The following is a 308-nucleotide window of genomic DNA, read 5'->3' as shown; positions in this document are numbered from 1 at the left end:
TCCGTCTTCGAGCCCGCCCAAGAGGAAGAACATTTTGATTGGTTGTTTAGTCGGGGGACACAGAGACTCACGGGAGCTTTTCCAAGCACTTGCAGGTATTGCTCAGTTGGCCTGTCAATCATCTCACTCGCTTGAAGGGGCGGAAACTGGCAGCCCTTTTGGCACCGCCTCTTCCTGGGCTGCTGTGCAAGGAGGCAGCGAGGCCGCCCCGGCTGGGAACAGCCGCGTGGGCGGGGCCGCATTGCACTGTCCCGACAGTTCCTGGGCCGGGAGTGGCCCTAAGTGCGGGGCTGTACGGGGAGGGCCGG

Source organism: Colobus angolensis, unplaced genomic scaffold, assembly GCF_000951035.1.
Source record: "Colobus angolensis palliatus isolate OR3802 unplaced genomic scaffold, Cang.pa_1.0 Scaffold56, whole genome shotgun sequence".
NCBI lineage: Eukaryota > Metazoa > Chordata > Mammalia > Primates > Cercopithecidae > Colobus > Colobus angolensis.
Note: the sequence above shows the minus strand (reverse complement) of the source record.